The following is a 22,719-nucleotide window of genomic DNA, read 5'->3' on the forward strand; positions in this document are numbered from 1 at the left end:
ACTTCCTGGAGTAACTTTGATTTGATTTATTATTGTCACATGCATTAGCATACACTGGAAAGTATTTTTCTTGCGCGCTACACAGCCAAAGCATATCATTCATCGAGAAGGAAACGAGAGAGTGCAGAATGTACTGTTACAGTCATAGCTTGGGTGTAGAGAAAGATCAATTTAATGCAAGGTAGGTCGTGCATGTTATCACACGAATTCTACGCAGTAGATTGCATCGTTAAACATTTTAACAGGAGGTACCAGCAGACAGAATGCAAATATAAATTGCTGTAGGTAATTGACGTCTTTGTGGAGCCAGTTTCCTTACATCATTGCATCGCAGCATTTCTGTCGTGTTGTACTTATCACGGTCGCCGTACACATGTAAGTTTCCTGGTTCAATCCTGAGCAGAAACTTATTAGAGAGGAATAGAAAATGGTGGAAATTCGCAGCAGGATTGACAGCCTCTGTGAGGAAACAAACGTTTCAAATCTGGATGACCCTTCATCAGATTTCCTGATTCGACACACTGGCTCTGTTCTCTCTTCATAGATGCTGCCAGACCTGCTGAGATTTTCAAGTACTTTTTTTTGTGTTTCAGGTTCCAGCATGAGCAGTATTTCACCTTTGCAGAAACATTTTCAAATGTTTTCAATTTCAGAGTAATTCAGGTTTCAGAAACAATGACGCATTTGCCACGAAACATTAACTGACCTGCCGAGTATTTCCAACATTGTCTGATGGTAACGCCATGAATCAACCTGTGAAAAGAACAAAACGGATGTTCTGTGATATAAAGCAAGGCAGGATGATTCAATGAAACAAGGAGTGATGGATAAGGCAACATTTAGCTGGTGATGGCGGAGGCCGGGTGGTCAAGTCGTTCAGAGTCAATCCTTTCACCGCCAAGGCCCGGGATTGATGATAAACTGTCAACTAAACAGAACATTTTACTTAGCATGTAATCAGTTTCTGGAGGTGAAAGTATCTGAAAGCAGAGGAAGAGTATATCATTTGCTGCAGAAGGTAGAATGACTGCGTGACGATGTCTGTAGCGACAGTGACCTGGAATGAAGCAATGGAGACAGTAATGATGACCAATGAGTTACAAATCTCTGATGTTGTTCAGCAGATTTACCACAAGAAGCTACAGAAGACGCAGAGGTTACGAATGATCTGTGAATGTGGTGAGCTTCATTGGGGTAGAATGCATTATTATTCATTTTGACAGGAGGAAGCAGCAAGGGGAACGTGAACATAAATTGCCGGAGACAATTGACGGGATTGTGCAAGTGGGTTTATTTTGTTTCTCCAGGGAGCTCAAAATGGCACATTTTCGATCAGGAAGTAATTTCAGCCCCTCCTAAATCATGTGCTGGTCGGCAGCTTTAAACTCTACATTCCCTGACCGGGAATCGAACCCGGGCCGCGGCGGTGAAAGCGCCAAATCCTAACCACTGGACCACCAGGGAAGATGCGAGCAAGCGGTTTAATCTGACCGATACATTGCAGCGTTTTTTAAATACTCGAGAAAGGTTTGGGGGAAAAACCCCTCATGTTTTGATGGAACACGAATGATTCCTTCAGCCAACAGCAAATTACTGCAGATGCTGGAACTTAAAAGAAAAACTTAAAATGCTGGAAAATCTCAACAGGCATGACGGCATCTCTGGAGAGAGAATAGAGCCAACATTTCAAATCTGCATGGTCAGTCATCAAAGCTGAAGACAGGAAAAGAGGACGAGATTTATACTTTAAGTATGGGAGATGCGGGGGTGGGGGCGGGGAGGCGGGTGAGGGTTTGAGCAGTGGGTAAGAGTTGACAAAGTTGTGAAGAAAGAAACAAACGGAATGTAAATCGGGGCAGGAAAAGCAAAATACTGAGGATGCTGGAAACTGAAACAAAAACAGAAAATGCTGGAACATCTCAGTAGGTCTGGCAGCATCTACGGAGAGAGAAAAGAGCCGAAGTTTCGAGTCTGGATGACGCTTCGCCAGAGGTCTGTGGATCCTCAGTTAATGAGGATATTGAAGTTTCAGATGGAGATAATTTTGGAACCTAAGGGAATGAAGGGCCATCATGATAGGGTTAGAAATTGGTGTTGAGTCCTGGGATTCGTCATAATCTCCTTCAATTGTGGAAGAGACTCCATGGGACATGTGAGCCTATCCCACTCCATTAATTCTGGTCCCTGCAGCACCAGATCTGACAGCCATCACTTCCGCTAAAAGCGTTGGTGAATGTTCTGAGGCATTGAATTCGAGGCAATAGCATTTGTGGGGGAAAGTGGTCAAATGCCACAAATTTCAGGTGTTCAGTTGATTTGCTTTAAACGTCATGAATACTTTTTCTCGAACATGTTATTACGAAACTTTAATACAGTGGGAAGTACCATTATTCATTTTGACAGGAGGAACACGCAGAGGCAATGTAATATCAATTGCTGTGGGCAAAAGATGAGCTTCTGGAGCCAGTCTTGTTGTTCTCCAGTAAACCGGATCTGCTTGACCTGAGGCCATCTCCGTGTTTATATAGTGCGGTGATTATCACAGGAGCCAGGTTAATTCTGTAAATATCTGGTCAGAATGATGTGAAGCATACATGACAGGATTTGAACTTCAGTTAGAAAATTCAAATCCATCACCTGAAATCCTGGGCCGGGAATACAGTCTCACTGTTTGTAATCATGTTGTTTATATCATGATATGGAGATGCCGTCTTTGGACTGGGTGGGTACAGAAAGAATTCTCACAACACCAGCTGAAGTCAAACAGGCTTATTTGGAATTACGAGCTTTCGGAGCGCTGCTCCTTCATCAGGTTGTTGAACTCGGCAGTCAGAAATTCAGCCTGTGTGTACTCTCGAAAGGAGCCACTTGCACACACGCTGCTTTCCCCCAGCAACTTTTTAAAGTTGGTAATGTCTCTGCTCGTTGTTCATAACGAAAACGACACCACAAACACTCATGGGATTTAATCTGAGCTGTTGGACTGCAGCTGCAAGGACCAAAACTCAAACCCATTTTGGCAGCGGTGGGATTCGAACCCACGCCCCCATAGAGACTGGAGCCTTAATCCAGCGCTTTAGACCGCTCGGCCACGCTACCATGTTACAGTGCATCGCAATCATGTTATTTAATGATAATGTTACTGAAATTCATTAAAAGCAATGGAGGTGGGAACGGCCATCAGGAGGCATGAGCCGACTGCTTCTCTGATTCAGGTAAGCCTGAACTGCGTGACAAACAGAAATCATCTCACGTCAGAAACACAATGAGCTGCAGTGAAGGGCCGGCATCATTTAAACTGTCCTTAAGCTCGTCTCTTCCCAATTTCCTGCCAGAAATGACAAGAGAACCTCCTGTTGAATTTGCACAGAGTCTGCACTTCAGGGCACGAGGCGAGATTATGTTTTATATCTTCATCCAGGAAATTACACACAGTTTTCACAGTTTGGATGAGAGCAATATATCTTCAATTCCAGACCAGTAACCTAAACAGCAGCGAAGGCGTCAAACTCTAATCACCAGGCCAGCAGCTTACAGCGTGTTGTAGAATTTAATTTATCCACGCTGCTTTTGTTACTTTAATTTTCATGCCACTTTCGCCACAAACAGCTTTCTCCTGCAAAATGGCGCCCTCTCTTTCAACGCCAGTGATGTGTTCAGCCAATGACAACATACAACAAACACTCCAGTGCAATTATCACTTTCGCTTCCGACGGTTCGAAACCGGACAGAAATATTTCCCAAAGCTTTTCAATGCAGAGTGAGGAAAAAGTTTCATAATTCAGTGTCAATATAAACTGTAAAATCTGGCTCACGACCAGACAGATTTTACCTTGCAACAACATCTCAATCGTTGGTACAAAGAACAAAGAACAATACAGCACAGGAACAGGCCCTTCGGCCCTCCAAGCCTCCAGCACAGGAACAGGCCCTTCGGCCCTCCAAGCCTGCGCCACTCATGTGCTCAACGAGACCATTTGTTTGTATCCCTCTATTCCCAGCCTGTTCATGTGGCTATCTAGATAAGTTTTAAACGATCCCAGCGTGTCCGCCTCAATCACCTTGCTTGGCAGTGCATTCCATGCCCCCATCACCATCTGTGTAAAATACGTCCCCTTGACATCTGTGTTGAACCTTGCCCCCCTCACCTTGAACCAGTGACCCCTTGTGTTCGTCACCTCCGACCTGGGAAAAATGCTTCCCTCTGTTCACCCTATCTATGCCCTTCCTAAATTTTTTGCAGCCTATCACTTTCCTCCTCTTTCTGTGTTTGTTCTTGAACTGTCGCACATGTGAAATTTCCAGCTCTGATACAAACTTGCAAACCTCACTCGGCTGATTCTAGTAGATCTGCTTTCGATCAGAGAGTAAATCAGATCATTATTAATGGTTTGCTGAGAGCAAATAGTCTTCTTTTTCAAAGCGGGAATTGAAACCAGACATCACAAGGAGAGTGTTGAACATGAGCCACTGGACTACCATGGAAACCGGTGAACTGTGTTTTTCAAACTGACTTCACACATGTCCCTTTGCTCATTATTTTCCTCTCAGATCTTTTTTCACTTGTGACACGTTTCTCCTTCAAAATGTCCTGTTTGGATGGAACATAATTGCTTCCTTCAGCCAATGACAACACGGATTGAGTTCGCTGGGTCATGGAATTGACAGTGAGGTGAAATGTTCCCACAAAATGCCAAAGTTTAGAAGGATGAGGAGGGGATCTGATAGAGGTATATAAAATTCTAAATGGATTGATAAAGAAAAGGTAGACCAAAAGCTTCTTCTTATGGGGAAATCAAGAACAAGAGGTCACGTGTATAGTTTGAAAGCCCGTGGATTTAAAACTGAAATGGGGAAGAACAACTTCTCGCAAAGGGTGGTGAATTGATGGAAGTCGCTGCCCCATAGCGCGGTGGAGCCTGAATCATTGAATGATTTCAAGAAGGGATAGATATATTTCTGATGTAGAAAAACGCATCAAAGGGGTATAGAGAACCGGTGGGAGATAAATTTCAGATCAAAGAGAGATCAACCATGATCTGATTGAATGGCGGAGCAGGACCAAAGGGCTGAATTTTACTGCATCTGCTCCCAATTCCTATGTTTCTTGGCGTAACGATCAATTTTCAAGCCCACCAACCTCATCACTGTGGTTCTGTTGAAATATATGTACAGTACGTCCTCTGGTTCCCCTTCACCCACAACGCATGTGAGTCATGCAAATAACTTTGTAATCGTCTAATTCTGTGGTGTAATCATTCTGTCATTCTCTGTTTCCCTCATTCATTTTGTCCAGGCTTCCACCCTACCAGATGTTGTTATGTTTCCTCCCTGCAGGATTTCATTTGTTTTAAACTTCCAACATCTCTAAACATTCCCAATGTTAATGAAAGGTCATGGAGGTGAAAGTTTATCTTTGTTTCCCTGTGCACAGACGCTATCTGACTTCCTGAGTTTTTCCAACATTGCCACATTTCAGTGCACATGTCTGATCCGCTTTTAGATGGCAATAGAATATATATTTAATTGATGCACTTTTTTAACGATGGCTTGTTGGTCTAGGGATGTTCTCACTTTGGGTGTTAAAATCCACAAGCTTGCTGGAGGTCCCGGGTTCAAATCCTTGTTTTGTAATGGGTAGGTCGTGAATTTTGTTGGTTTTATTCCCGTGTCATGGCGGCATTGGTTCACATGGGATATGATTTGAGAACCTGAGCACACACTGCAATGCTTTTGTGCGCACGACACACTCACAGAGAATCCAGACATTTTCAAAAGGTGACAATCCTTGCGGACATTCACTTAATTAGATTGAAAAGTCTGAAAATTGGGCGGCAGTTTGACTTCGGACAGACTGAGACGCTGTTTCCCCACCTGTTTTGAGTATTTACATCAAAAATGTTAAGGTGAAAGGTGTAAGAGAAGTTTGCAATTTTTGGAAGGAGGTGAAACTAAGAAGTGGAAGGTGTGACTGAAATTATTGATGATAGCGAGGAATGCATTCTAACCTCAAGCATTCGTAAGGTTGCTTAATTGTAAACATTGTAATCAGAACAAGCTGAGACACCAGATGGCAAAGCCATATTTGTCTCCACGCATTTTAGAATATTAAGTGCCAGTTCTGATATGTGTCCCTCGAGGTCAGTTGGTGGAGTATGAGACTCTTAAGCTCAGGGTCGTGGGTTCGAGCCCCACCCTGGGCTATGCTGTGTTTGCTGCTTTCGTTGGTGAAGTCTTGGCAGTGTCACCGTTCAAACTGAGTCTTTCTCCATCCCGCTTTGTTTTATTAGTCACAAGTAAGGCTTACATTAACACTGCAATTTACTATGAAATTCACCGTCCCGCCACACTCCAGCGCCCACTCGGGTCAATGCGCCTCACCAGCACATCTTTCCGACTGTGGGAGAAAACCCACGCAGCCACTGGAAGAACGTGCAAACTCCACACAGATAGTTACCCAAACTGGGAATCCAACTCGGGTCCCAGTCCCTGTGAGGCAGCAGTGCAGACCACTGTCCCACCATGCCGCCCTACTAATCTCACCATCACTGCTTCCTGAGTTAAAGCTATCTCTGCTGCCCGGGCAGTCGAAGAGTTTAGTCCTTAACTCAGAGAGCAAATTTCTTTTCATTTTGCGCAAGCTTTAAAGCAAGATCTGGAAGATTATGTCAGTGGGAACAATAATCATCCTCATTGTCCTTCAATCACTCCAGCCTTACATCCTATCACAAGATCATAAATAGAGTTCTCGCCCTCTATTTTCCCTCACTCTGTATTTGCTCGTAAACCATTAAACATCTAACTTCTTCCAGTTTGGATAAAACATCAGCGACCCGAACCATTCATTCTATTTCCCTCACCATAGACGCTGTTTGACCTGCTGTTTCCAATATTTTCTGTTTTGAGGTGGGGTTTGCAGTAACTTCAGTGTCTTTTTTTCTAGTTCAATGTGGATTCGTTTTCTTTGACTGAACTTGACCTGTTTACATCGTCAAAGGACTGAGGTTTTAAATAATAAGGTACAAGGATGTGTCACCCTGTTTGACATGAAATGAAACATAATGAGGATTAATCATTTCAAAAGATGTTACTAATTCAATATATATTTTGTCGGGGATCCACCTACGTGTGCCATTCACTCACTCATCTGTCCCAATTTAAACAAGAGGTGGGACGGCGAGAGTCCAAATTGCGAAGCTTTACGCCATGGAAATGATAGCACTCTGACCTATGACACTAGGTCTTTCTCCCAAAACACACGCACGCACACACACACACACTTGCGCAGTAATTGCCAATCTCCAGTCGAATTGTTGTTGTTGTGTGACACCAACTGCTCCTTTCTTTCAACAGATGATTTGAAAAGCAGCGAAAGATGAAAAGAAACATTGCTGATGCAGGGATCTTTCGCCAGAGACACAGCAATGTGCAAGTTGCAGTTGTTGCAGCGAATGACTCTCTTGGCGTCAGTGCATCAGCCCCAGAAAACGATTGCTCAAGAATACAAAGCGCTGAGAGTCGGGGAAGCTACAGTGGGCTTTGTGTCCACCTGGAGGTGTAATTCACTCTGTTATCTGTCCCAATTTAAACAAAAGTTAGGAGGCGAGAGGCCAGAGTGTGATCCGTCACCCATTGAATGAACAGCACTCTGATGGAAGACTTTTATCCGAAAACACACACACACACACACACACACACACACACACACACACACACACCTACACACTCTCTCTCTCTCACACACGCATGCACAAAGACACACAGGCACACAGGCACACAGACACACACGCACACACGCACACACACTTGCTCAATAATTGCCAGACTCCAGTCAAATTGTTATTGTGTGACACCAACTGCTTCTTTTTTTCAACAGGGGAGTTAAAGAGCAGCGAAACGATGAAAAACACTGATGTTGCAGGCACCTGGCACCAGAGGCTCAGCAACGTGCATTGTAATAGCAGTTGAACTGGCTGACAAATTGTCCTCTCGATTCGTACTTCGTGAGAACTTTAAACAAAATGTCATTCAGCAAATCAATCATCTCCATTTGCAAATTAAAGCAAGGCTTCTCCGAGTTTTGAACTCGGATTGCTGGAGTGCTCACCATTACACCAAGGAACCCCACACACGACTGCAGGCTGAAAATGGTCGTTCAATACCTGTGCCAATTTGAACAGCAGAGAGAAATATCAGCCCCAATGCACAATCCCATCAAAAACCCACAGCAATTCATATTTACTTTGCCCTTGCTGATTTCTCCTGAAAAAAAGGAGTAAGTACCTTGAACTGCATTAAATTTCACTGTAGCGCACCACGTTCGAGGAATGTTGGCATCGAAATGTTATAAACCTGAGTGTGGTAAAAATTCTGAACAACAACAGCTTGTCATAGCTCTGCTTTGGTCACACTGGAAGCTCGTGTGAAAATATGAACAATGTCATATCTTAACAGACTGGAAGGAGTGGGTGACTGTGTTTAATTGGCACTGTGCACATTCCTGTAATCCGTGACTGCGAGAATCAGGAAAATTACATCCTGCTCGTCTAGTGGCTAGTGTTCGGTGCTTTCGGGGTTACAGGCTGGCTTCGATGCACTAAGATTTAATGTTTTTGATAAACAAACCGTAATACTTCCTGGTCCAAAGCAGCTCTGCCAGAAACGGTGGAGAGAGGTTTGTAGTTTTGCTTCCGAGTTGGAAATGTCACATGGACAAAAGGGCAAAAACAACACAGATAGTGAAGGACAGAGATAGGATGAAAAGCGCTGACGATGGAGATGGTGGTAATGTGTCAGATTTAACCGTTTGCATTGGCACAAGTTTCACTCATTTCTGGATAAAAATATCGGGCTAAATGATAAGAAAACTTCTCCCTAAATGACGCACAAAACTATTTGACTTCGACTGATTGCAAGCAGTTTTCGTTCAGAAAGAAGTAACTGTGGGATTAACAAAGCGGGATGGAGAAAGTATCAGTTTGAGCGGTGAAATTGCCGAAGGAATGGAGAGCTGGAGTTCACCCATAAAAGCAGCAAAAATAATGGGAACCACCCAATGTTGCCCTTGTCCATCATTCCTTGTGTCAGTTAATCCAACCTGTTATGCTGTCTATCACAGACCTTCCCTTTTAATTTCTTTACTGAGTGATTCCCATCTTAAATGCCACAAGACCTCAACTGCTCAATCAATGTTTCGTGAAAAACAAGAATCAATCCGAATCATTTGAAATGAACCCATTTAGAAATGTTTTTGCTCGGTCTTGACCCGGGGACTTTGACGCGTGTGACGCAAACGTCGTAACTACTGCACTACAGAAACTTTGTGATGCATGACTTGAAGCAGATCCGGTTTACTTGTGGAGCAACTAAACTCGTTCCACAAGCCCCGTCAGTTGGTCACTTTATATTCTCTCTGCTGGTTTATCTAATCAAAATGAATGATGACGCATTCTACTGCATTCAACTTTAATAATCACATGTTTGATCAAAGTTCGTAACGTTTAAAGTAATTTAAGTGAAATCTGACATTGGGAGAATTTGATCACACTCCTCCACAAATGTCGCGATCCTAAATTTAGTGCCTTAAACTTCCTATCAACGACACCAACAGAAGTCATTGCTGTCAGAACTAGTATTGGCAGTGAACAGAATCAATGGAGTTGGATTAGATCACATGTCCCTTTGAGTCTCCTCCGCCATAAAAATCAACCCCAGCTCAACAACCGCCTCATTTCAGGATTCAATTCAATTAAACTTGATTCCACCCAGACAGGGAGAGAATAGGAGGAACAAAAACAAAAGAGGGAAATGGATAGTTAGACTGAGAGAGGAAAGGACTGAGGCAGATCTATAGTGAGAAAGAAAGAGCCAGAGTGGGTAGATACCGAATGGAACAGATACACTTCACTATTCCATATGATTTCAGGAAAAAAAACTTGAAGGCATTGGAAAGAGCAAATTCTATGGCCCTGAAAAATATTCTGGCAATGGTGCTGAAGAATTGCGCTTCAGAACTTGCGGCCACCTTAGCTAAGCTGTTACTCGGTTACAACATAAGCAACTAACCGCCAATGATACAATTTGCCCAATATTGTCCGATTTACTAAAATCAGGTCAAATCCAACGCTGCCAATTACCACCAGTCTACTCTTGATCATCAGTAATGTGACGGAAGGGGCAATAAACAAAGGCATCAAGAGGCACGTCAATGCAAACTGGAGGAACATCACCCGATTTCCCGATTCGGCACTGACTGTGTTCCGGATTTAATATTGTGTTCAACAATTTCAGAGCATCTCCTCTTCTCCATCTTCACCTCATTTCCCTCTCTTTTGTTTTATTTCATTTTATCTTATTTTTTTATTTTTATTATTTTCTTTCTTCTTTTATACATATATTTATGTTTTAATATCCTTTTTTTTGCATTGTCAATTTAAAATCTCACTTTCCATCTTGTTGCCCCCTCTCCCTCCTCCCCACTCGGGCCATCTCTTACATTTCCTTTGTCCTGCCATTTCCACATTCTGATCTCTTAATAGGCAGCAAGCAGCACCCTTCTTATCCATTGTCACTACCATTTAAATTCCCTTTGGTTTTGTATTTATATGTGACACCTTTGTCACCCACCCCACACCCATATCCCTCATCATTACAGCATAAATCTCGTCCAAAGTTTTTTGTCTTCAGCCCCGACGAAGCGGCATCCAGACTTTGAACGTTAGCTTTATTCTCTCTTCGCAGGTGCTTTCAGACCTGTTGAGATTTTTCAGCATTTTCTGTTCTTGTTTCAGATTCCAGCATCCGCAGTAAATGTGTTTTTATCAAGAGGCACTTGACAGACAGACTTGTTTCTGATTTACAAAAAAATGCTAACAGCGATGCAAAGCGCCACGTTCGCATGGATAGGTGAGATTAACATTCGTGCAGGTGGTTTCCCTCGTGGTTCGGATTCGGCGCTTTTGTTGTCGTGACCCTGGTACGATTCCCGGTCAGGGAATGAAGATTTATTGTTTTCTTGCAGCACATGATTTAAGCTCAGATGGAATTACTTCCAGATCGAAAACGAGTGATATCACTGCCAGTTTCAACAGCAGAGCGAAAAATCCGTCCCATTCCACAATCCCGTCGAATACCCACAGCACTTTTATTTGCCTTGCCTCTTTTGGATCCTCCAGTCAAATGAATAATGATATATTCTCATTTAATCCCTACAGAACAGAAGGAGGCCGTTCGGCACATTCCCGTAAACCCACATATTTACCGTGCTATTCCAGCTGACACCAGGGTCAATTTAGCATGACCAATCAACCTAACCTACACATCCTTAGAAAGGAAACCGGAGCACCCGCAGACACTGGGCGAACGTGCAAACTCCGCACAGACAGTGACCCGATAAATTTAACCTGACCACCTGGTGCTGTGAGGCATCGGCTGTGCCACGTGCCGCGCTTTCTACTGCATTCAATGTTATTGCATTCAAAGAGCAGTTTTGGTATCAATTTGTGATAAACCATTTTGTGGTAATTCTGCTGAACAACATTAATTTATCACGTCAATGGATCGTGGGTTCCAGCCCCACGTTGAGCGCCATTGTTTTTGAACTTTGCTGCTTTTCTGGGTGAACTACAGTTCTCCATTCCTCCCGCAGTGTCACCGCTCAAACTGAGTCTCTCTCCATCCCGCGCTGTTGATCTCATAGTTACTGCTTTCTGAGTGAAAACTGCCTCCACTTCACTGGAGGTCGGAGAGTTTACTGTTGAATTCAATTAAAGTTTTCCTTGTCATTGAGCGCCCGAGATTGGTACACAGACCTGCGAGATATTTGTGTCAGTAGAAATGATAAAATTTACGCCATTAACAACCAGATCTTAACCGAATCAGCATTTCTATCGTCAGCGCTTTGCAGCCAATCGCTCTCTTTTTTTTGTTCTTTACCTGTGACATTTCCAATTTAGACGCAGAACAGAAAATATCCCTAACACTGATTCCGACAGAGCTGGTGCTGACCACGAAGTAACGCAGAATTGTCACACCGGGGATCGAACCCAGGCCACGGCGGTGAGAGTGCCGAATCCCAGCCATCAGGGAATTTGATACAAGTTTTTTAAACAACTAATTTATCCATGAGCCAACTGCATTCTATTTTTATTTCAGACTTTTTATTCACCAAAAACAAGTTTCTCTTTTAAATTGTTATGCTTAGATCGAACACAAGTGACAGCATCAGCCAATGAAAACAGCTGTTCCTGTTAGCTGGAACATGAAATCGACAGTGAGGTGAAATAGTCCCGCAAGTTGTTCATGTGACACTTTCAGTTTCCAAAACCAACCAACCTCATCACTGTGGCTCCTGTGAAGCTTACAAGGTAACACGCTGCAGGCATTCATCACGGAGAGCAACTGACACAAGTCATTTACGAAACACTGTCATGTCGCGTCTCTTCCTGTTTCTGTCGCTGCCTCACATCCAGCTCCCTCTGGCTATCCAGCTCCCAGGGTCAATTAGCTGCTTGATAAAGACGCAGACAGTTGGTGAACCCGAGCTTGAACTGGAAAGCAGGGAAAGCGAATGTATGACACACGGCATTGAGAGGAGATGGAGTTTAGAGATGACAGTACAAAGAGACACAGATATCTCATCTTCCTGATCCAGTTACTTATTGCAGGAATGTACACAGTGCGAATTATCCACTGTCACGCTCTCCTTCCAGCCTTGAGCACGGAGTTAAGTTTTGAAGTGTTTGTATCTTGCTACAGTAATTCAGGGTTTTGTTGAGGCCACATTTGGAGTAGTGTGCGCAGATTGGATCCCCGCATTTTAGACAGAATAAAAGCAAAATCTGATGATGCTGGAATCTGAATCAAAAACAGAAAATGCTTGAAAATCTCAACAGCTTTAACGAGAAAGAATAGGTACCATTGAAAAGCTGAGGCATTATTTTTTCCTGATCCAGGAATCTAAAACACGGGAGCACAATCTCAGGATAAGGCGCTGATGATTTAGGAGTGCGATGAGGAGAATTTGCTTCACTCAAAGCCTCGTGAATCTTCGGAATTCTCGAGCCAGAGGGTTCTGAGGCTCCATCATTGAACACATTTCACTCTGGGTTAGACAGATTTATGATCTATCCAGGAATGAATGGAAGCAGGGATATGGAATTGGAACAAATGCTCGGCCACAAGTTCATGTTTCGATTGTAATTTTTAAGTTTAATGGAATAATGGAAGCATGTATATAATGTTGTATGTAATATGTTTGAAGTCAATCGTCATTGAATAATGTTGGTAACACCAGATAACAGTACAGCCGGTAACAATTGAAAACTATTTTTATTGACGCCCACAAACTCATTGCTAACACGCAACTGTTTGCCTATGAATGCTGATGGTGAGAAAATAGTAAAATTCCGCCTTTGGATGGCCTCGAATCAGCAACCTTTCGGTTAACAGTCGAACGCGCTGACCAATTGCGCCACAGATACGGCAGTAACAACTGTTAAATGTATTCTAAACTAGTGTGTCAATGACCACAATTCTATTTCTGCAAAGCCTGTTCCAGAACTGCAGCATGACCGCACTGTTTACAATTCTATAGAAGCCTCTTTAGTTCCGTTGATCCCGCAGCACTGCAGTAGTGTGTTGGTTATTCCCTTTCTCATATGAACGCGCAGGTAAAATGAATCCATGTCTCTTATCACAGGGAGGAATTCAACACGAGGGAAGGGAACTGAAAACCGGGAGCCCAGCGATCCAATACTTTCCACTCAATCATCAATAACACCATTCTCAGCTGCACCTCCTCCCAAATATTTTGATCCATTTCCCTCACGATTTGTTCCAAGATTTAATATTTCCCTTGTTTTCTCCTAATTTTGATATAAGATTCGCTTCAATATGTCACACAAATGGAATTGCAAACCTAGGGCTAACCATGGGAAACAAGTCACTGCGTAACACAAATCCCATGGTGCTCATTTCCAGATCCACAACACTCAGTTTTTCAACCAAATGGCGGAATTTTTCAATGAAAAGTTTTGGAAAGTTGGTGTGAATTTTGTTTGTGAATCACTCGGGTGTTGTGTAAATGCTTCTCGAAGGTTCAGTGAGCCGGACATGATCTATTTGCGTTTTGCTGAGCTTGTGTTCGGTTTATGGTGAGGTTTGAACGGAATTGGACCTTGTGTCCCAGGAATGGGCAGTAACCCGCTGATTGAAGCTGCAATCGCTGCTTTCTGCTGGCGATTGGAGACTGCGGGATATAATCCTGCTGCTTCTCCCTGTCTCACTCACTGTGGAGCCGGGGGGAAAAAATCAGCGATGGATTTGTTTCCCTGTTTGAAATGTGGCCTCGAATAACTGTTATTAACGGAGGTAACGCTGCTGCAGCCTTTAATAATCTGACACAAGTAAGCGAAACGCCGTGCTCCAGTGGCGCAATCGGTTAGCGCGCGGTACTTATACAGCAGTGCAGCCAGCGAGCTATGCCGAGGTTGTGAGTTCGAGCCTCACCTGGAGCAGTTGTTTTAGGTGAGACGATCGTCGAGTGGTGTGATCCCTCGACCAACTAATATTCTGGGAACGGCCAGGACAGCTGGTGGAGTTTGAATACAATAAATAAGATTGGAATAAAAATCCACTGATGACCATGAATCAACATCCATTGTTGCTAAAAATCATGATTCACTAAAGTTCGTCGGGGAAGGAAATCTGCTGTTGTTAGATGGTCTGGCCAACACATGACTCCAGTGCCACAGCAAAGTGGTTGTCCCTCAACTGGGGATGGGCAATAAATGCTGATCAGTGGTGCTTCTGTTCAACGAACGAAAGGAAGAGCCGGAATGTGCAGGTTTGAGAGAAGCTTTCTGAACAGTCAGAGCTGGAAACGGGAGTCAGTGAAAAATATTGCGTTTGCGTGTGCACAGATGGATGGGGAAATGTAACATGCAGTGTTGAGTTAATTTTCAACAATAAATCCTCACTCTGAGTTTAAAACAAGTACAGGTGCATCTGCAGTCGCGCCTTTCTGCTGTCAGCGGGTGATTGGAGACTGCGGGTTAAAACCCTGCTGCTTGTCCCTGTCTCACTCAATGTGGAGCCGGAGAAGAGAGAATCATTGTTGGGTTTGTTTCCCCATCTGAAACGTGGATTCGCGTGACTGTTATTAACGGAAGTGGTGCTGCAGGAGCCTTTAATAATCACAAACACATCAACAGCAATCAGCAGGACTGTGCAGGTTTGAGGGAAGCTTTCTGAACATTCAGAGTTGGAAAGGAGAGTCTGTGAAAAATGTTCTGTCGGGTTTGAATACAGAACTGGGAAGGGGAAGTGTAACACAGTATAAGATACAGTATTCAGTTAATATTCAGCAATAAACGTGAATTATTGCACGTTTCCTCACTCTGAGGTTAAAAGTATACTTCCGCCCGCTTTCCAGCAGGGAATCTTTGATTCGGTGAATGTGTAATCACTACATGACAGAAACGATGCGTTCCCTCCACCCTGGGAGCCTTGGATGAAACTGTATCTGAGGTCATCATTGCAGATGTCGGAGCAGCTTTCTCGAAGTTCAACCCACGGAAAGCGACTGTCCCGGATGGGGTACCCAGATGTGAACTCAGATCCTGCGTGGATCAGCTGGCGGGGGTATTCGCAGACATCTTCAACCTCTCTTTACTTCTGCTTCAAGAAGACAACCATCATCCCAGTACCAAAGAAAATCCAAGCAGCGTGCCTTAATGAATACCGTCTGGTGGCTCTGACATCCATCATTGTAAAGTGCTTCGAAAGGCTAGTCATAGCACGAATCAATTCCGGCCTCCAGGACTGCCTGGATCCACTACGGTTCGTCTACCGCCGCAACAGGTCCACAGCAGACACCATCTCCCTGGCCCTGCACTCAACCCTGGCACACCTAGATAACAAAGATGCCTATGTCAGACTCCTATTTATTGACGGCAGCTCAGCCTTATTCCGACGAAACTCATCTCCAAACTCCATGGCCTGGACCTCGGCTACTCCCTCTGCGACTGGATCCTGAACTTCCTAACCCACAGCACACAATCAGTAAGGAAAGGCAACAGCACCTCCTCCACGGTCATCCTCAACACCGGTGCCCAACAAAGTTGTGTTCTCAGCCCCCTACTACAGTCCTGATATACCCATGACTGTGTGGCCAAATTCCCCTCCAATTCGATTTTCAAGTTTGCTGGCGACACCACCGTAGTGGGTCTGATCTCAAACAATGACGAGACAGAGTACAAGAATGAGATAGAGAATCTGATGAAATTGGCGCGGCGACAATAATCTCTCCCTCAATGTCAACAAAACGAATGAGATTGTCATCGACCTCAGGAAGCGTAGAGGAGAAATTGCCCCTGTCTACATCAACGGCGACGAAGTAGAAAGGGTCGAGAGCTTCAAGTTTTTAGGTCTCCAGATCACCAACAACCTGCCCTGGTCGTCCTATGCTGACACTATAGTTAAGAAAGCTAACCAACGCCTCTACTTTCTCAGAAGACTAAGGAAATTTGGCATGTCAGCTACGACTCTCACCTACTTTTGAAGATGCACCATGGAAAGCATTCTTTCTGGTTGTATCACATCTTGGTATGGCTCCTGCTCTGCCCAGGACCGCAAGGAACCACAAAGGGTCGTGAACGTAGGTCAGTTCATCACGCAAACTTGCCTCCCATCCATTGGCTCTTCCCGCTGCCTCGGCAAAGCAGCCAGCATAATTAAGGACCCACGCAAGGTTCTAAATTGCAATCTGACTGCACGGTTTGATATCCTAGGCCGGTCACATTGGTCATGAGCAGAGTTTCTATAGTGTGAGGCTTATCATGTAGGATAGGCTCTCCGATTCGAAACAGGGTCGAACATGATCGAAATTTACTGCTTGAAAGTTCCCAGATTGTATTTCGTTGTTGAATATGAATTGAATGTGGATCCAACAAAATATTATTTTTTTAAACCAATTATTGGAAAGAAAATGCGCTCAGTAAACTCGCCACAGTCATATTTCTGCTTTCACTCTCTCACTGACGGTGCAGTTGATGTCAGTCAGATGGATGAGCCATGGTAAATGTGTGAGGGTAAGTGGGTTAGAATGGCGACATGTGTCTCGGTCAGGCACTCTGGACCTACATTCTCTGGATCATGTGTCAGCCATTTATGACTGAGGTAAGGAGACATTTCTTCTCCCAAAGGCTTGTGTATCTTTAGAATTCTGCAGCTGCCCAGAGGTGCGTGGATCCTCAGTCGATGAGGATATTGAAGGTTGAGTTGGAGTGATTTTGGAATCGTAGGGAATGAAGACCTATTGGGATAAGCTGGGAAATTGGGGTTGATGTTGCGGATCTGCCTTGTTTTTGTCGTGCAGGAGGCTCAATGGGACATGTAGTCCAGTTTTCATTCATTGATTCTGTTCACTGTCAATATCAGTTCCGGTACCAATGGATTCTGCTGACAGCATTGAAGTCTCAGGTCCTGAATTCAAGGTAGTCGCGTTACTTAAAGCGCGTGATCGAAGCCCATCACTGCTAAATGTTCAAATAATTAACTTCATGGAGTAACTTTGATTTGATTTATTATTGTCACATGCATTAGCATACAGCGGAAAGTATTTTTCTTGCGCGCTACACAGCCAAAGCATATCATTTATCGAGAAGGAAACGAGAGAGTGCAGAATGTACGGTTACAGCCATAGTTTGGGTGTAGAGAACGATCAATTTAATGCAAGGTAGGTCGTGCATGTTATCACACGAATTCTACGCAGTAGAATGTATTGCTAAACATTTTAACAGGAGTTACCAGCAGACACAATACAAATATAAATTGCTGTCGGTAATTGACGTGTTTGTGGAGCCAGTTTCCTTACATCATTGCATCGCAGCGTTTCTGTAGTGTGGTACTTATCACGGTCGCCGTACACATGCAAATGTCCTGGTTCAATCCTGAGCAGAAACTTATTAAAGAGGAATAGAAAATGGTGGAAAATCTCAGCCGGATTGACAGCCTCTGTGAGGAAACAAATGTTTCAAATCTGGATGACCCTTCATCAGATTTCCTGATTCGACACACTGGCTCTGTTCTCTCTTCACAACTGCTGCCAGACCTGCTGAGATTTTCAAGTACTTTTTTTTGTGTTTCAGGTTCCAGCCTGAGCAGTATTTCACCTTTACAGAAACATTTCCAAATGTTTTCAATTTCAGAGTAATTCAGCTTTCAGAAATAATCACGCATTTGCCACGAAACATTAACTGACCTGCCGAGTATTTCCAACATTTTCTGATGGTAACGCCATGAATCAACCTGTGAAAAGAACAAAACGGATGTTCTGTGATATAAAGCAAGGGAGGATGATTCAATGAAACAAGGAGTGATGGATAAGGCAAGATTTCGCTGGTGATGGTGGAGGCCGGGTGGTCAAGTCGTTCAGAGTCAATGCTTTCACCGCCAAGGCCCGGGATTGATGATAAACTGTCAACTAAACAGAACATTTTACTGAGCGTGTAATCAGTTTCTGGAGGTGAAAGTATCTGAAAGCAAAGGAAGAGTATATCATTTGCTGCAGAAGGTAGAATGACTGTGTGACGATGTCTGTAGCGACAGTGACCTGGAATGAAGCAATGGAGACAGTAATGATGAACAATGAGATACAAATCTCTGATGTTGTTCAGCAGATTTACCACAAGAAGCCACAGAGGTTACGAATGATCTGTGAATGTGGTGAACAACAGTGAAATTTAGTGGAGCAGAATGCATCATTATTCATTTTGACAGGAGGAAGCAGCAAGGGGAATGTCGTGAAAAATTGCCGGGGACAATTGACGGGATTGTGCAAATGGGTTTATTTTGTTTCTCCACGGAGCTCAAACTGGCACAATGATCATTCCTGTTATCGATCAGGAAGTAATTTCAGCCCCTCCTAAATCATGCGCTGGTCGGCAGCTATAAAGTATACATTCCCTGACCGGGAATCGAACCCGGGCCGCGGCGGTGAAAGCGCCAAATCCTAACCACTGGACCACCAGGGAAGATGCGAGCAAACATTTTAATCTGACCGATACATTTCAGCGTTTTTCAAATACTCGAGAAAGGTTTGGGGGGGAAAAAAAACTCATGTTGAGATCGAACACGAATGACTCCTTCAGTCAACAGCAAATTACTGCAGATTCTGGAACTTAAAAGAAAAACTTAAAATGCTCGAAAATCTCAACAGACATGACGGCATCTTTGGAGAGAGAATAGAGCCAACATTTCAAATCTGTATGGTCAGTCATCAATGCTGAAGACAGGAAAAGAGGACGAGATTGATACTTTAAGTGTGAGAGATGCGGGGGGTGAGGGTGGGAGCCGTGGGTAAGAGTTGACAAAGTTGTGATGGAAAAAAAAAATCAAAGGGAATGTAAATGGTGGCGGTAAAAGCAAAATACTGCGGATGCTGGAATCTGAAACAAAAACAGGCAATGCTGGAACATCTGAGCAGTGGCGGCACGGTCGTACAGTGGTTGGCACTGCTGCTTCACAGCGCCAGGGACCTGGGTTCGATTCCCGGCTTGGGTCACTGTATGTGTGGAATTTGCGCGCTCTCCTCGTGTCTGCGTGGGTTTCCCCCGGGTGCTCCCGTTTCCTCCCACAGTCCAAAGATGTGCGAGTTAGGTTAGTGTCATGGGATACGTAGGCGAGAGGGATTAGTGGGCAAATATGTAGGGATAATGGGGGTAGGGCCTGGGTGTGATTGTGGTCGGTGAAGACTTGATGGGCCGACTGGCCTCTTTCTGCACTGTCGGGTTTCTAAGATTTCTATAAAGAGCGATGTTTTTGGAATCTAAGGGAATGAAGAGCCATCAGGATACGTTTGGAAATTGATGTTGATTCCTGGGATTCGTCATGATCTCCTTAAATTGTGGAGGAGACTCCATGGGACATGGGAGCCAATCCTACTCCATTAATTCCGTTCCCTGCAGCACCAGATCTGATAGGGATCACCTCTGTTAAAACCGTTGGTGAGTGTTCTGAGGCATTGAATTCGAGGCAGCAGCATTTGTGGGGGAAAGTGATCAAATGCCGCAAATTTCAGATGTTCAGTTGATTTGCTTTAAACGTCATGAATACTTTTTCTCAAACATGTTATTACGAAACTTTAATGCAGTAGGAAGTATCAGGATTCAATCTGACAGGAAAAATCAGCAGAGACAATGTCATAGCAATTGCTGTGGGCAAAAGATGGGCTTCTGGAGCCAGTCTAGTTGTTTCTCCAGTAAACCGGATCTGCTTGCCTTGAGGTCATCACCATGTTTCTGTAGTTCGGTGGTTATCACAAGAGCCAGGTTAATTCTGAAAATATCTGGTTCGAACGAGGAATGATGGGACGTGTCCATGATAGGATGTGAACTTCAGTTAGTAAATTCAAGTCCATCACCTTAATTCCTGGGCAGGGAATACAGTCTCACTGTTTGTAATCCTGTTATTTATATCATGATGCCGGCGTTGGACTGGAGTGGTTACAGTAAGAATTCTCACAACACCAGATTGAAGTCCAACAAGCTTATTTGGAATTGCGAGCTTTCAGGAGCACTGCTCCTTCATCAGGTTGTTTAACTCGGCAGTCAGAAATTCAGCCTGTGTGTGCTCTCGAAAGGAGCCACTTGCGCACACGCTGCTTTACCCCAGCAACGTTTTAAATTGGTGATGTCTCTGCTCGTTGTTCATGACGAAAACGACACCGCACGCACTCCTGCATTCAATCTGAGCTGTTAGACCAAAACTCAAATCCATTTTGGCAGCGGTGGGATTCGAACCCACGCCTCCGCAGAGACTGGAGCCTTAATCCAGCGCCTTAGACCGCTCGGCCACGCTACCACGTTAAACTGCATCGCAATCATGTTATTTAATGATAATGTTACTGAAATTCATTGAAAGCAATGGAGTTTGGAAAGGCCATCAGGAAGCATGAGCCTGCTCCTTCACTGATTCAGGTAAGTCTGAACTGCGTAACAAACAGGAATCATCTCACGTCAGAAACACAATGAGCTGCAGTGAAGGACCGGCATCATTTAAACTGTCCTTAAGCTCGTTGCTTCCCAATTTCCTGCCAGAAATGACAAGAGAACCTCCTGTTGAATTTGCTCACGGTCTGCACTTAAGGACACGAGGCGAATTTATGTTTTGTATCTTCGTCAAGGCAATAACTCACATTTGTTTTCAGAGTTTGGATGGGAGCAATAAATCTTCAATTCCAGACCAGTAATCTAAACAACAGGGAAAGAGTCACCAGACCAGCAGCTTACACCCTGTTTTAGAATTTAATTTATCCACGCTGCTTTCGTTACTTTAATTTTTACGCCACGTTCACCACAAATAGCTTTCTCCTGCAAAATGGCGCCTTCTGGTTCAACACCAGTGATGTGTAATTAATGAAACCTCCAACAAGGTGAGACTTCTTACTGTGTTTACCCCAGTCCAACGCCGGCATCTCCACATCAGGGAATAGTCTGACTGTTTGGAATCCTGTCATTTATATCATGATGCAAAGATGCCGGTGTTGGACTGGAGTGGGTACAGTAAGAATTCTCACAACACCAGGTTAAAGTCCAACAAGTTTATTTGTAATTGAAGGCTTTCAGGAGCACTGCTCCTTCATCAGGTTGTTTAACTCGGCAGTCAGAAATTCAGCCTGTGTGTGCTCTCGAAAGGAGCCACTTGCACACACGCTGCTTTCCCCCAGCAACTTTTTAAGTTAGTAATGTCTCTGCTCGTTGTTCCTGACGAAAATGACACCGCACACACTCCTGCACTCAATGACCAGAACTTAAAACCACTTTGGCAGCGGTGGGATTCGAACCCATGCCTCCGCAGAGACTGGAGCCTTAATCCAGCGCCTTAGACCGCTCGGCCATACTACCACTTTAAACTGCATCGCAATCATGTTATTTAATGATAATGTTACTGAAATTCATTAAAAGCAATGGAGCTTGGAAAGGCCATCAGGAACCATGAGTCTACTCCTTCTCTGAATCAGGTAAGCCTGAACTGCGGAACAAACAGAAATCATCTCACGTCAGAAACACAATGAGCTGCAGTGAAGGGCCAGCATCATTTAAACTGTCCTGAAGCTCGTCTCTTTCCAATTTCCTGCCAGAAATGACAAGAGAACCTCCTGTTGAATTTGCTCACGGTCTGCACTTAAGGACCATATTATGTTTTATATCTTCATCCAGGCAATAACTCACATTTGTTTTCAGAGTTTGGATGGGAGCAATAAATCTTCAATTCCAGACCAGTAATCTAAACAGCAGGGAAAGAGTCAAACTCTAACCACCAGACCAGCAGCTTGCAGTGTGTTTTAGAATTTAATTTATTTTGTTATTGCTTTTGTTACTTTAATTTTCACGCCAGACCACTTTCACCACAAACAGCTTTTTCCTGCAAAACGGCACCTTCTGCTTCAACACTAGTGATGTGTTCAGCCAATGACAACATACCACGAATACTCAAGTGCATTTATCACTTTCGCTTCCGACGGCTCGAAACCGGACAGAAACATTTCCAAATGCTTTTCAATGCAGAGTGAGGGAAAAGTTTCATTATTCAGTGTCAATATAAACAGCAAAATCTGACCCATTACCAGACAGATTTTAACTTGCAACAACATCTCAATCGTTAGTAATTTGCAGCTTATCACTATCCTTCTTTTTCTGTGTTTGTTCTTGAACTGTT

At 43.8% G+C, this 22,719-nt stretch overlaps 6 non-coding genes across 6 annotated transcripts; 1 reads left to right on the top strand and 5 right to left on the bottom strand.

The window, feature by feature from the left end:
- Positions 1–1,392: 1,392 nt before the first annotated feature.
- On the bottom strand, positions 1,393–1,464 carry trnae-uuc (transfer RNA glutamic acid (anticodon UUC)). The gene has a single exon. It is a non-coding gene; the product is annotated as a tRNA-Glu (tRNA).
- Positions 1,465–3,017: 1,553 nt separating this feature from the next.
- Positions 3,018–3,099, bottom strand: trnal-aag (transfer RNA leucine (anticodon AAG)). The gene has a single exon. It is a non-coding gene; the product is annotated as a tRNA-Leu (tRNA).
- Positions 3,100–14,421: 11,322 nt separating this feature from the next.
- On the top strand, positions 14,422–14,516 carry trnai-uau (transfer RNA isoleucine (anticodon UAU)). The gene is made up of 2 exons: positions 14,422–14,459; positions 14,481–14,516. It is a non-coding gene; the product is annotated as a tRNA-Ile (tRNA).
- A 4,446-nt stretch (positions 14,517–18,962) lies between these two features.
- Positions 18,963–19,034, bottom strand: trnae-uuc (transfer RNA glutamic acid (anticodon UUC)). The gene has a single exon. It is a non-coding gene; the product is annotated as a tRNA-Glu (tRNA).
- A 1,746-nt stretch (positions 19,035–20,780) lies between these two features.
- On the bottom strand, positions 20,781–20,862 carry trnal-aag (transfer RNA leucine (anticodon AAG)). The gene has a single exon. It is a non-coding gene; the product is annotated as a tRNA-Leu (tRNA).
- Positions 20,863–21,823: 961 nt separating this feature from the next.
- trnal-aag (transfer RNA leucine (anticodon AAG)) lies at positions 21,824–21,905 on the bottom strand. The gene has a single exon. It is a non-coding gene; the product is annotated as a tRNA-Leu (tRNA).
- Positions 21,906–22,719: the final 814 nt, after the last annotated feature.

This window comes from Mustelus asterias, unplaced genomic scaffold, assembly GCF_964213995.1.
Source record: "Mustelus asterias unplaced genomic scaffold, sMusAst1.hap1.1 HAP1_SCAFFOLD_296, whole genome shotgun sequence".
Classification (NCBI taxonomy): Eukaryota; Metazoa; Chordata; class Chondrichthyes; order Carcharhiniformes; family Triakidae; genus Mustelus; species Mustelus asterias.